Source organism: Urocitellus parryii, chromosome X (assembly GCF_045843805.1).
Source record: "Urocitellus parryii isolate mUroPar1 chromosome X, mUroPar1.hap1, whole genome shotgun sequence".
Classification (NCBI taxonomy): domain Eukaryota; kingdom Metazoa; phylum Chordata; class Mammalia; order Rodentia; family Sciuridae; genus Urocitellus; species Urocitellus parryii.
In genome coordinates, this window is record NC_135547.1 from 13,450,627 (window position 1) to 13,464,323 (window position 13,697).

Sequence of the window (13,697 nt, forward strand, 5' to 3'; positions counted from 1 at the left end):
CACCATGACTTCCTCAGTTATAGGAAGGCCTTTCTCTTTCCAGGGTTGCTATCATCTTCATCCATCAATTCCTTTTCCATCTTCAATGCTATCAATTCATCCTGTGTATGGAAAGCTTCCTAGAACTGGCACTATCCTGGTCACCTGTCTCTGGCTAGGCTCCCACTAATCAACGACACTCCTAAAAGAAATGTGGCACTAAGAACAGAGCAATATCACAGCTAAGTGGTAGGAAAATTGTTTTTCTCTACTAATTCTTCACCTTTGCCATGACCAAAACTTCATTTACTTTGTTCAAACAAATATCAAGTGTTCAGTACAGTTCAGCAGGATGCATATTTGTAAGAGAAATTCCACTTAGTCTTCTCCAATAATTAAACTCATGCAAGCCATCACAGGACAGATGGCTCTGCTATTTAAAACAATTTATAACCTTTAAGGATGAACATGTACAATTGAAATCTAAATATAAATTTACTTTGCATTTTAATTGAATAGTATTATTGTTTAACAGGTAAACTTAATGTGAAATCTTCAGAGTGATTTTTTTAAAATAAAATATGAATACACCTTAAATGATGAAAATATTAGGCCAAATTTATTTATACAATTTGTCAATATTTCTGGAAGCTTTTGAAAAGCCTTGTCCTGACATTAAAATTATCTGTTCTATTGGATAATTTTATAAGTAGAGGGGATAACAGATTTTTATCTTGCTTTCTTTCCATGCCTTAAAGTTGGTCTGTACATAAAATTTGGATAGTGATTTTAACTTTCTTATCAATCATTGATGTGTCATTAAAAGATGTGTATAGCCAGGTGCAGTATCGCATGCCTATAATCCCAGCAGCTTGGGAGGCTGAGGCAGGAGGATCAAGAGTTCAAAGCCAGCCTCAGCAACCATGAGGCCCTGAGAAACTCAGTGAGACACTATCTCTTAATAAAATACAAAATAGGGGTTGAGAATGTGACTCAGTGGTCAAGTGCCCCTGAGTTCAATCCCCAGTACCAAAAAAAGTGTGTAATATTGTGTTCACTGATGGCATATTTAATATCACCCCCTAAGATCCTACTTAGTTTTAATTTTATTTTATTTTGCACTACTAGAGATTCAATCCAGGGTCTTGTGCATGCTAGGCCACTGAGCCACATCTCCAGCCTTTTTCTTGAGTTTTATTTTCAGACAGAGTCTCACTAAGTCCTTAAGGCCTCCCTAAGTTGCTGAGGTTGATCTTGAACTTGTGATCCTCCTGCTTCAGCCTCCTGAGTCACTGGGTTACAGGTGTGTGCCACCATGCCTAGCTTAATTTTTATTTTGAGATGAGTCTTACTAAGTTGCCCCGGATGGCCTTGAGCATATGTCAGCCTCCAAAGTAGAAGACCCTACTTTGATTATGAGAAATCTTCTGACCATCTGATTGGTCAGAAGATTTAGATTTCTGTGTTTTACTTTTTTAAAAAAACTTTGATTATCCTCGTGATATTCAAAATGCAATTTCATCTATTTGGAATTTTTAATGATAGAGGTATAAAAGAACAAATTGTGCAAATGTAATCTGTTAATCTTATTTCAGCACTAGTTTGATACTGAAAGCCTAGACATGTTTTGCTTCACACTTATTAAAAAGCTATTGTCAGTGGGAAATGAGTATGCTTTAATATTTAGTAAAAAATGTATTCAAAATTATGAACAGTATGATCTCAAAATGGCTGGAAAAAATACCATAATATTAACTGTGGTTGCTATTGAGTGATACAATTGAGGCTGGATTTTGCTTTTTTGTTTCTTTATACATTACCATACTTTGCAAATCTTTCACAATGAACATGTAGTACTCTTATAATTTAAAAAGAGCAGGGGCTAGGGGGAGGAGCCCTGGTTTTAATCCCCAGCACCGGGATAAATAATAATAATGATAATAATAATGTTATTCTCAAAGAAACATATAATGAGGTGGGGCAATTTAGTACTCCCATTTCTAAACAGAGCTTTAATCTGGAGTCCTGTTGTAACTGTGTCAGTGAACCCTATCTAGTTGAATACTGAAATACACATTGTTGATCCATCAAAGCTGTCTTTGGGTAAAACCTGGCACAAGTGAAATGTTATGCAGAACACCATGGCTGTAATACCTCTGTTGACTTACAATTGATATCTCTCTCCCTTTCCCTTTCCCTCTCCCTCTCTCCCTCCCTCTCTCCCTCCCTCTCTCCCTCCCTCCCTCTCTACCTCCCTCTCTCCCTTCCTCTCTCCCTCCCTCTCTCCCTCTCCCTCTTTGGTACTATTGATTGAACCCAGGGGTGCTCTACCACTAAACTGTATCCTCAACCTCCCTTTTTTATTGAGACAGGGTCTTGCTAAGTTTCTGAGGCTGTCCTGAATCTTGTAATCCTCCTGCCTCAGCTTCCTGAGTCACTGAGATTACTGTTGTGCACCACCATAACTGCTACATTGGCATTTTCAAATGAGGCAATCTTGCATAATGGAAAAACTGAGGACTGCCTGTCTGTACACCAAAGACAATGATGTGGGCAGGGTGGTAAAACCAGTTCCCAGGGCACTTTCTGAGTGAGGGCTTTCTCAAATATTTTTCCCCATCTCTTCTGTCTACTCTTCTACTCCTCAGATTCTGTACCACAACGATCCATAGGATGATTTCCTTATACCTCCAGTGTCTGTGCCCTAGGCTGAGAATATAATTCTAGTCTTAATGATCACGAATTCTTACAGGGAGTTGGAGAAAAGAGGTAGCAGAAATTAAAATGCATGATCCTAGATTCCCCAAAAGAATATTTATAAGATGAGAAACTAATGAGTAACTTTGTCCTTTTAGTAAAGAAACAAGTTGAAAAGTGAACAAAACCCATAAAAACTAGTTGTTCAAACTGTGAAAAAATATCTAATCATTATCCTATTATAAGAGTAACTTCAGAAGACAATTTTACAAAGTTGGGGGTTAAAAGTTGGGGGATAAAAGTCCATTTTGATTGACCTGAAGTTTTTTCTAAATTCAATAAGAATTTTCCTTTTTCTTGATTAGAATAATGATACCTCCTCAAAATCAAACAATATGTAATATAAAAAAGAAAGTCATGGAGATGGGATGTAGCTCAGTGGTAGAGCACTTGCCTAACATCCTGTGAGGCCCTGGGTTCCATCCCAGCACTGAAAAGAAAAAAAAAGAAAAACATTTAATATTCCAACCCCCTTCAGGATAACCTATTTTTTTTTTGAGAGAGAGAGAGAGAGAGAGAGAGAGAATTTTTAATATTATTTTTTTTTTTTAGTTTTAGGTGGACACAACATCTTTATTTTTTAATTTTTATGTGGTGCTGAGGATCGAACCCAGCACCCCGCGCATGCCAGGCGAGCGCACTACTGCTCGAGCCACATCCCCAGCCCAGGGATAACCTGTTCTTTGGAGTATGTCTCTATGTATATGTCTTTATATTATTATGTATATGCATACATAATTTTATATAAATGAAACCATGTTATACACACTATTTTATATTTTTTTAACCAAAAAATCGACAAGGCCTTTCATGTTAATAAATTCAGATATATCACACTCATTTATTTATTCATTTATTTTGTTACTGTAGACTGAACTCACAAGTGCTCTACCACTGAGCTATATCTCTAGCCATTATTTATTTAATATTTTGAGATGGTCTCCCTGAGTTGCTGAGGCTGCCTCAAACTTGCCATCCTCCTGCTGCTGGGATTACAGGCATGCACCACTGCACCTGGCAAAAGCACTCTCATAAATAGCTGAGTGGTTTTTCATTGATTTATGCATGATGTTAATTAACCATTTCCCTAACTGATGGCTATTTAGGTTTCTTATTCTCCTTCCCTGCTTGCTGTTATGAACAATGTGGCAATATACTCTCTACAAAAACATTTGCATTCTTCCCAGATTGCCTCCTTTGTTAGAAAATCAAACGTGGGATTCCTGGGGCAAAGGATGTACATGTTTGGTTTTGTTTCATTTTGGGGGTACCAGGGATTGAACCCATTTAACCACTAAGCCACATCCCCTGCTCTTTTTATTTTTTACTTTGAATCAGGGTGTTGCTGAGTTGCTTAGGACCTTGCTAAGTTGCTGAGGCTGGCCTTGAACTTGTGATCCTCCTGCCTCAGCCTCCCTCCCAAGTTGCTGGGGTTAGGCATGAGCCACCATGCCCAGAAAGGATGTGCATATCTAACATTGTTATGTATTTTGATAGCCTTTTCCTCAGAAAAGCTGTATTAATCAATGTCTCCAACAACAGTGACCCAGTTTACTCTCGCCATTCACAGTATTAAGTGTTATCCGTTGTTAGTCATTCACAATAATCTGGGGTTGGCAAAACTATGACTCACAGGACAAAACCAGTCAGCATCATTGCCCTGGTCCAATCTTTAGTACTGCAATAAATAAATATATAAATAAGGAAAAAAGAAATTAGATTCTTATCTCACAGCAGATAAAAAAAAATTAACTCAAGGGACTGGGGCTGTAGCTCAGTGGCAGAGCACTTGCCTAGCATGTGTGAGTCACTGGGTTTGATCCTCAGCACTGCATAAAAATAAACAAATAAAATAAAGGCATGGTGTCCATCTACAACTACAAAAAAAAAATTAAAGAAAAACTAACTCAAATGGATATGATCTAAAGGCTTAAATATAAGCCCTGAGGGGCTGGGGTTGTGGCTCAGTGGTAGAGCATGTGTGAGACACTGGGTTCTATCCTCAGCACCACATAAAAAAAAGAAACAGATAAAATAAAGGTTAAAAATGTAAGCTCTGAAACAGTAAAAGTACCAGCAGCAAATGGGGAAATTTCCTTGTCACTGGTCTCTGTAAATATTTTTTTTAGATATGACCTCAAAATCACAGGCATAAAAAATACAGACTAATAGGATTACATGAAACTAAAATGCTTCTGAACAGCAAACAATCAACAGTGTGAAGAGACAACCTGTGGAATAAAAGAAAATAGTTGTAAATCATACATCTGATAAAGAGTTAAAATAAGCAAGGAACTCAACAGCAAACCAAAACCTGATTTTAAAAAATGGGCAAAGAGAGGGCTGGGGTTGTGGCTCAGTGGTGGAGTGCTCACCTCACATGTGTGAAGCACTGGGTTTGATCCTCAGCACTACATGAAAACAAATAAATAAAATAAAGGTATTGTGTCCATCTACAACTAAATTTTTTTAAAGGCAGAGCTGGGGTTGTGGCTCAATGGTAGAGCTCTTGCCTAGCATGCATGTGGTACTGGGTTTGATTCTCAGCAACATATACAAATAAATAGATAGATAGATAGATAGATAGATAGATAAAATAAAGGTCCATCAACAACTAAAAAAATATTTTTAAAAATGGGCAAAGTGGGCTGGGGTTCTGGCTCAGTGGCAGAGCACTTGCCTAGCATGTGTGAGGCACTGGGTTTGATCCTTAACACCACACAAAATAAACAAATAAAATAAAGATATGATGTCCATCTACAACTACAGAAAATGTTTTTAAAAAATGGGCAAAAAACATATATGGACATTTGTCAAAATAAGACATATATCTAGGCATGGTGGCTCATGCCTGTAATCCCAGTGGCTCAGGAGGCTGATGCAGAAGAATCATGAGTTCAAAGCCAGTCTCAGCAAAAGCAGGATGCTAAGCGGCACAGTGAGACCTTGTTTCTAACTAAAATACAAAATAAGGTTAGGGAGGTGGCTCAGTGGCAGAGTGTTCCTGAGTTCAATCCCTGGTACACACCCACAGGAGGAGGAGGAGGAGGAGGAGGAGGAGGAGGAGGAGGAGGAGGAGGAGGAGGAGGAGGAGGAAGAAGAAGTAGTAGTAGTAGGAGGAGGAGGAGGAGGAGGAGGAGGAGTAGCAGCTGGGTGGAGTGGCTCATGCCTGTAATCTCAGCTACTCAGGAGCCTGAGGCAGGAGGATTGTAATTTCAGGCCAGCCTCAGCAACTTAGTGAGACTATATCAAAATATAAATATATAAATAAAAATAGGGGCTGGGGTTGCAGCTTAGTGGTAGAGTACTCGCCTAGCATGTGTAAGGCACTGGGTTCGATCCTTAGCACCACATATAATTAAATAAAATAAAGCTATTGTGTTTATCTACAACTAAAAAATATATTAATAAAAAGACTGATGATGGAGCTCAGTGGCAGAGTGCTTGTCATGCATGAGGCCCTGAGTTCAATCCCAGTACTATATATTGCTTTTGTTTAAAAAGGAAATATTTCTGATCATCGGGGAAATGCAAATAAAAACTACAGGATGTCACTTCAAATCTGTTAGGATAGTTACTAAAAACACAAAAGATAACAAGTGTTGGTGAGGATGTGAAGAAAGGGGAACTCTTATACACTGTTGGTGGAAATGTAAATTAGAAGAACCATTATGGAAAACAGTATGAAAGCTCCCCCCAAAATTAAAAATAGAGCTACCATATGATCAAGCAATCCCATTCCTAAATATATATCTGAGGGAAATAAAATCTGTGTGCTGAACAGACATTTGCACTTCCATGTTCATTGCAGCACATTCACAACACCCAAGAATGGTTAAATAAATGTAGTACATAAACACGATGGAATACTATTCAACCATAAAAAAGTATGAAATCCTATCATTTGCAGCAAAATGGATGGAACTGGAGGTCATTATGCTAAGTGAAATTCAGCCAGAAAGAAATATCTCATGATCTCACTTACATGTGAAATCTAGAACAGCTGAATTCTAAGAAGAAGAGAATAAGCTAGACATGAAGGCATGTGCCAGTGGTCCCAGGTGCTTGCAAGGTGGAGACCTGAGCATAACTTGAGCCCAGAAGGTCACAATCAGCAATGTAGTGAGACCGTGTCTAAAAAGAGAAAAAGAAGAAAGAAAAATCAGAAAACAGAATGGTGTACAAGGGGTTTGGAGTCGAAGGGTGGATAGATGTTGGTCAAATGAATACAAACTTTCATCTGACAGGAGGAATAAGTTCAAGGGATCTCTTCTGCATCATAACTATCATTAATAACAATGTATTATATATTTGAAAATTCCTTAATAGATTTTATATGTCCCCACTATACAAAAAAATGATAAGTATATGAAGTAAAGAATACATCAGTTACCTTGAGTTAGCCCTTCTGTGTATACATATATCAAAACATCATGTTACATACTACGTATACAATTTTTACTTGTCAGTTAATTAAACATTTACCTGTTTCAGCCTCTTGTTCATTTAGTGCATTTCAACTTGGCAGGTTAACTTTTGAGTGGAAGTTTGTTGCCAGATTTGTCCTTGTAAATAGAACAGTTGTAGGTTCCCTTCCTCCTCTGTGATACAATGTATGGTTTGGAAATTTTGTTTCTGATTTCTTCTTCAAGTCAAGGCTTCTCTACATTCTTATTTGCTGACACCAGATTGGTTGTGAAACATTTTTTTTTCTTGTTCAACTTGAAGTTAAGAGCAAGAACACATTCACTCTCAACTGGAGCAGTCTGAGAGACAAGATGTAATGTATTGTGGTTTATTTTGCCTGAGGAAACAGAATGAACCACGATCTTCCAGGACAAACATTTGTGGTAAGAGTTTCTTTACCTTAGATTAATGTAAGAAATGGATTGAAACATGATGGCATCTGAATTGGAATATTCCTATATCAAATAGTATTTGCCATAGCCGGTCATTACCATTCTTGTAGTAGAATCCTCCTTTTCCCCAGATCCTACTGTTCCAGGACCCGTGATATGCAGTTCTTGTAAAATTGAATCCTTACATGCAGACTGCAATAACAGACTTTAAGTTTCTCTGATAGTTATTTCTCTACTGTTCTGTCTCTGAGCTCTATAGTAATCAGAATAGCAGAGACTGCTTTGTGCTTCCTATAAGTACATGGCATTGACTTGTACATTTGGACAACAAATTATATATTTTTTGGTGAGGAAAAGACCTTTCTACTGTTTATGTCCAGTGCTTTTTAGGCACACCATTTTTCCACACCAAAGGAAACTACTGTGGTCCCCAGAAAGTAACTGGGAAAATGTAGACTTGGAAGTCTTAAGGGCGGTCTTCTAATATAGTATGGTGACATCTATCACATTTTTTGGAGCAAAATTTCCCATTTTACTCTTGCCTCATGGTATTAATTTGTGAAATTTCTGGGGAGGGAGTGAGAATGCTTGTGCAAGGAGATTGTAAAGTTTTTTTTTTGTTGTTGTTGTTGTTTGTTTGTTTTTAAGAACAAGAGAGTTAGAAACTACAACTATTTCTTTTTCTGATTTGTGAAGTTCTTGCAATCTGTTTAGGTGGACCAAGAAGGCTCTAATGAAAACTCATCAAATTTGGCTAGAAAGAGCTAGAAAGGTATGGGAGCAATTCCCTCTCACAGCCTCTCTGTCCTTCTCACATCTGAGCTAGTTTTTCTCCAAGATAGCTGTTCATCTCTTTCTGGAATTTCCTTTGTGATCCTATGTTTGATCATTATTCCCTAGATCCCTTGTTTTCTTCTTTATTGATTTCTACATTTTTATTTCTCTAGTAACTTCCTAATGTTCATGAGTGATTGACTTTTTTGTCTACTGTTAGTTTTACTTGAAAGTTTGGCTCTAAAAATCTTTTCCCTTGTGTTTTTTTGTTGTGTGTGTGGTGCTGGGGATTGAACCCAGGGCCTCATGTACTGTAGGTAACTACTCTACTAATGAGCTACATTGCCACCCTCCCTTGTGATTTTTTTAAAGGATAATTAATTTTTAATATTTTTTTAGTTCGAGGTGAACACAATATCTTTATTTTACATTTATGTGGTGCTAAGGATCGAACCCAGTGCCTCATGCATGCTAGAGGAGCAACCTACCACTGAGCCACATACCCAGCACCCTCTCTCATGATTTTGACCATGTTTTTCCATTAGTTTATAGAATCCAGCATTGCTACTGAGAAGTTGAATGCCATTTTGATTCTTCATCTTTTCTAATGGATTTACCTCTTATGTCATTGGATATGGGCTGCCCTTAGAAGGGGCTGTGACCTTGAACTGGGCAGCATTTTTCAACTAAGGCAATCCTTGAAGGGGACTGACAGCAGAAGACTTATCTGGCAGCATTCTTAAATGTTAGGAGAGTATCAGGTGTCATATTCCTAGTGTCATTAAAAATTCATAAGGACGTATATTAATGCAGTTTTAATTTTTTTTTACTTGTAGATGGACACAATGGCTTTATTTAATTAATTTATTTATTTTTAAATTTTCTATGTGGTGCCAGGGATCAAACTCAGATCTTACACATGCTAGGTAAGTCCTTTACCACTGAGCCACAACCCTAGCCCTTAATACAGTTTTTAATTATTCTCATTTTGCTTTTGATAGTCCCGTTTAGTACAAATATCCATGTTCTTCAATTCTGGAAATCTTTTTTCCTCTTTTTTTTTTTTTCAAATGCCCATTCTCATTACTCTGTTCTTCCTTTTTTGAGCTTCCGTGGGATATTTAATCTCCTGAATTGATTTTAAAAAAATTAGTTGTAGTTGGAAATAATACCTTTATTTTATTTATTTAGTTTTATGTGGTGCTGAGGATTGAACCCAGGGCCTCGCATGTGCTAGGCAAGCACTCTACCACTGAGCCCCAGCCCCAGCCCATGAATTGATTCTTTATGTGTATAATCTTTTCTCTTACTCGATATTGTTGGACAATCGTACTATACTTTCTGGAAACTCAATTTCCACCTGTAAAATGACAATTTAATTCCTCCCTTCTTTCCTCAAATATCCTACACTCCATCCTCCTCCTCCTTCTCCTCTTCCCTATCAATGATTTTAATTCATGACTGAACAGAAAATAGAACAGGTTTATTAAGGCATGTTACTGGCATTAACCCATGCAGAGGATTAGAGAAGAGAAGGAAGAAGGACTGCATAGAGGAAGATGTCAAGCTGTAAATCAACCTTAACAGAAGACTTGCATAACTCTAAGAGAAGTCCTGAAGATGGGATAATTTGTCAGAGTGGTCCCTATTTGGGGCAAGGGAGCTGGACCCAATACCCATTGTTGTTATGTCATTGGATATGGGCTGCCCTTAGAGGGGGCTGTGACCTTGAACTAGGCAGCATTTTTCAGCTGAGGCAATCCTTGAAGGGAACTGACAGCAGAAGACTTATCTGGCAGCATTCTCAAAAGAGTGTCAGGTGTGATGATGCACACCTGTAATTCTAGCAAATGGAGAGCCTGAGGTAGGAAGATTGCAAGCTCAAAGCCAGCTTCAGCAATTTAGCAAGGCCCTCAGCAACTGAACAAGAGCCTGTTTCTCTCAAAAAATTAGGCCTGAGGATGTGGCTCAGTAGAGGGGCATCCTTGGGTTCAATCCCCAGTGTTGAGCAAAAAGATGGAAGAGGAACCTTCATTCCTGAAAGAGAGTCTGAATGACACATCACAGCTTCTACCATATCAGCCTCATGGCACACCTGTCAGTGTGTCAGTGTTGTGCAGCAACTGGCTCAAGCCATCTAGGGAGAGCCAATTCTGCACCTCTGTTTCCAATTTGACTTTTGGTGACATTAAGTTGGTAACATTCAATCAATATTGCTGTGGAATTTAAAAAATTTTGTCATTTTTAGCCTTCAGAACTCTTTCTTCTCTAGTTATTCATAGTATCTCGTTATTGTGCAAGAGTTAAAATGACTTGGATCTTTCAATGTATAGCCAATGAGCATTGTTTTCCAAATTTAATGTTCCCTAAATTGTGTCTGTTTCCTCCAGGGAATTTTTCCACTTACTCATCTGACAATACATCAACTCTTCAACTCGTAGAGACCCAGGCACTATTTTCAGTGATGATGATAGCACAGTGAACAAGACACAAAAGGTTCCCATTGAGAAGCTTCCATGACAGTGAAGGCACTCAGACAATAAATAAGTAAATGTACAAATAAATAAGATAATCTAAGGGAGTTGTCATTGGTACGAATGAGTGAAATTCAGTGTGATAGAATGGAGCATGTGGAAGTAGGGGGATGTCTTTTTCTAGAGTGGCCTGGGAAGGTGTCTCTGTGGGGATTACATTTGAGCAGAGACCTGAATATAATGGGGGAGAAGGCCAGGTGGGAGACAGCACCAGGGATTATGGGTTCTGAGAAGACAACCAATGTGCTAGGTCCCAGGAATACCATGGAGGCTAGGGTGGCTGTAGCAAAGCCTACTGGGAGGTCAATGGTAGGAGATGAGTTTGTCAAGACAAGCAGAGGCTAGGAAATTTTCACTGTGTGTCTCAGTCTCCTTTTCCATTTGGTAACTGATGTCAGTCACAGTTCTGCCAGAGAAATAGAACCATTGAGCTATATGTATATGTAACTAACTATCTATGCATATATACAAAATCTATGGACTGAGAGACAGGAGACAGAGGCACACAGAGAGCTAGAGAGTGAAAGCACACTCCAAGAAGCAGAGCAGGCAGGGGTAAGGGGACAGGACTTTACACAGAAGTGAGAGCTGGCTAGGCAAGTGTATATGGAGAGCCCACCAGTAAGCTGGAAACTCTGAGGCATGAGAAGATGCAGAATTTCTTCTTCCTCATGAAAATTTCAGCTTTGCTATTAAAGTCCTTTCAACTGATTGAATGAGGTCACCCAGGTTTTCAAGATAATCTCCTTTGCTTAAAGTGAACTGATTGTGGATGTTAAGCATGGTTTCAAAAATCTCACAGCACCATTCAGATTACTGTTTGACTGAATAACTTCAGCTTAGCCTAGTGGATACAGAAAATTAACCAGCACAGTGACTTACCTCAAACATTTGGCTGTTCATATTTAAGTTAAGGCCCAGAAGCACTAATAGGGGAGCTCATAGGAGGGTCTTGCCAACCAGAAGCCTTTGCTTTAGTATGATAAAGGGGAGGAACAGAAACATATGATGGGAGTCCCCTAAAAATACCAGCATTTGGAAGTCTTTTCCCTGGAAGCTCTTGGCTTCCCTAGAGAAGTATCTGGAGTTTCTGTTCTCTTGCAAGGAGTGGGGGGATGCTGTGTGGGGGAGTCCTTCTGTAAGGGGCAGGGCTGTGGATGCAGTTGGGATTTCACCCACATCAGAATCTTTCAACCAGTGTCACTGTGTTTAAGTCCAAGTCTTCCTCCTGCCAAAATCCCACGGCTTCCAGGGTTCTGCAGGGCATGCTGGCTCCTTTTGGTCCATAGCCCTTTTTGTGAACTTCATCCTCACTCCACTTAAGCTGTGGCTCCTCAACATCTCATCATGCCTTTATTCACATTTGACCTGCCAAAATATTATTCTTGTGGATTTATTCATACATTAAAAAAAAACTTGAACTGGGCTGGGGCTGGGGCTCAGTGGTAGAGCACTCACCTAGCACATGCAAGGCCCTGGCTTCGATCCTCAGCACCACATAAAAATAAATAAATAAAATAAAGGTATTGTGTCCAACTACAACTAAAAAATAAATATTTTAAAAAACTAGAACTAATGTGTGGTTCCACCTGCCATTTCAAACCACTCAGGCTAGTTTGTTTGTTTGTTTGTTTGTTTGTTTTTGTTTTTGTTTTTACATGAAATAGCCTTGTTTAAATGTTGGGGAAAAAGTGGGGAAGGGTGTGTCTCTCTTTGCATCTGAGAATGCCACAGCCACCAGGGAGGGGTCTGCTACACTGAGATTCAGTTGGATGCTGCAGAACATCCAGGTTTGAGCTTGCACAAGACCTCTGGCTCTATGGCTTATTCTGAATACTAGTAGCAGTGGTGAAATTCTCCTTCAGCTGCAAGGATATGTCAACTCACATCAAAATATCAGTATTCTATTAAAATTGAGATATAGTTATCATCTTCCCAATACCGCATGCTGTTCCTCCTTGGGGAGGCTCAGATGAGGTTGTTCTGTCCTTCTGGCTTTCTGTCCTTCTGGCTTGAGTGCCTCTAGATAAGATGAAAAATAAGGTTCTAAATAGAATGAATTATTATAGAGGAGAAGGGATAGGATCCTAAGAAAAGAAATCTGACCTGGATGAAGAAGGGAAAAGAAGCAGAAGAAATTTAAATCATAGGAAAGGAAGTGGTAGCCTTTGAGAGAAAAGGACTGGGAATTGGGCATGAGAATCTCAGGCACCCATCCTTTGCCTCTGGTTATTCCCCTATCACAAATCAATTTTCATCGCCTTTTAACTTAATACACACTCTATTCTAAGTTTACTGTGTCAGAGACTTCTGGAAACAGACCAAGGGCACAAATAGACTCTGAGAGAACAGATGACTAGGAAACAGAAAAAAGATATTCAGCCCCACCAGAACCCATAGTTGGCCATTTCAACAACACTAAGAGACCTTGGAAGCATTGCCCAAAACATGTTTTATTTAGTTGTTGATGTACTTTATTTAGTTAACTAATTTATTTATATGTGATGCTGAGAATTGATCCCAGTGCCTTATATATGCTAGGCAAGCACTCTACCACTGAGCCACAACCCCAGCCCACAAATATTTTTTAAATGTGTAACTCAGCTGGGTGCATTGGTGCACGCCTGTCATCCCAGTGGCTCAGGAGGCTGAGGCAGGAGGATCATGAGTTCAACGTCAGCCTTAGCAAAAGTGAGGTGCTAAGTAACTCAGACCCTGTTTCTAAATAAAATACAAAATAGGGCTGGGAATGTGGCTCAGTGGTTGAGTGCCCCTGAGTTCAATCGCCAGTACC